Source organism: Aristolochia californica, unplaced genomic scaffold (genome assembly GCF_029961685.1).
Source record: "Aristolochia californica isolate CCGP_79_NKW_82.1479 unplaced genomic scaffold, dmAriCali1.0.hap1 SCAF_70, whole genome shotgun sequence".
Classification (NCBI taxonomy): domain Eukaryota; kingdom Viridiplantae; phylum Streptophyta; class Magnoliopsida; order Piperales; family Aristolochiaceae; genus Aristolochia; species Aristolochia californica.
In genome coordinates this window covers 112501-113977 of record NW_027182269.1, presented here as the reverse complement: position 1 = coordinate 113977, position 1477 = coordinate 112501, and positions in this window count along the sequence as shown.

Below are 1477 nucleotides of genomic sequence, written 5' to 3'. Positions count from 1 at the left end.
TAGCGGCCGAGAAACGCGAAAAAAACCGGGTCACCTACCTAGCCGAACGCCTAAAATCGCTTCGGGCAGGAGGTTTCGCCAAAGTGTCTGTACTGTCACACGGTCCGTACGGGCGCAACCCCATCGCGCGCCAGCACCCCTTCCTGGGGGCGCCCGCCCGCCAGGCGCCTGGCGCCCCACGCGCGCGCGCCCGGCGCCTGGCGCCTTGCCCCCCACGCGCGCCCGGCGCCTGGCGCCTGGCGCCTCGCCCCCCACGCGCGCGCCCGGCGCCTGGCGCCTTGCCCCCCACGCGCGCCCGGCGCCTGGCGCCTGGCGCCTCGCCCCCCACGCGCGCGCGCGCGTGGCGCCTTGCGCCTGGCGCCTTGCCTCCGCGCGTGCCTGGCGCCTGGCGCCTTGCCCCCCACGCGCCTGGGCGCCTCTTTTCCGCCTGGGCGCCCTGGCACCTTTCCGCCTGGGCGCCTGTTTTCCGCCTTGGCGCCCTGGCGCCTTTTCGCGTGGGCGCCTCTTTTCCGCCTGGGCGCCATGGCGCCTTTCGGCCTGGGCGACTCTTTTTCGCCTGGGCACCTCTTTTCCGCCTGGCCAGGGCGCCTCTTTTCCGCCTGGGCGCCATGGCGCCTTTCTGCCTGGGCGCCTCTTTTTCGCCTGGGCGCCTCTTTTCTGCCTGGGCGCCCTGGCGCCTTTTCGCCTGGGCGCCTCTTTCCCACCTGGGCGCCCTGGCGCCTCTTCGCCTGGGCGCCCTGGCGCCTTTTCGCCTGGGCGCCTCTTTTGGCGCCTGGGCGCCTACGCCAGGGCGCCTCTTTTCCGCCTGGGCGCCTCTTTTTCGCCTGGGCGCCTCTTTTCCGCCTGGGTGCCCTGGCGCCATTCCGCCTGGGCGCCTCTTTTCCGCCTGGGCGCCCTGGCGCCTTTTCGCCTGGGTGCCTCTTTTGGCGCCTGGGCGCCTACGCCAGGGCGCCTCTTTTCCGCCAGGGCGCCTCTTTTTCGCCTGGGCGCCTCTTTTCCGCCTGGGCGCCCTGGCGCCTTTTCGCCTGGCGCCTCTTTTGGCGCCTGGGCGCCTACGCCAGGGCGCCTCTTTTCCGCCTGGGTGCCCTGGCGCCATTCCGCCTGGGCGCCTCTTTTCCGCCTGGGCGCCCTGGCGCCTTTTCGCCTGGGTGCCTCTTTTGGCGCATGGGCGCCTACGCCAGGGCGCCTCTTTTCCGCCTGGGCGCCCTGGCGCCTTTCCGCCTGGGCGCCTCTTTTTCGCCTGGGCGCCTCTTTTCCGCCTGGGCGCCCTGGCGCCATTCCGCCTGGGCGCCTCTTTTCCGCCTGGGCGCCCTGGCGCCTTTTCGCCTGGCGCCTCTTTTGGCGCCTGGGCGCCTACGCCAGGGCGCCTCTTTTCCGCCTGGGCGCCTCTTTTTCGCCTGGGCGCCTCTTTTCCGCCTGGGCGCCCTGGCGCCATTCCGCCTGGGCGCCTCTTTTCCGCCTGGGCGCCCTGGCGCCT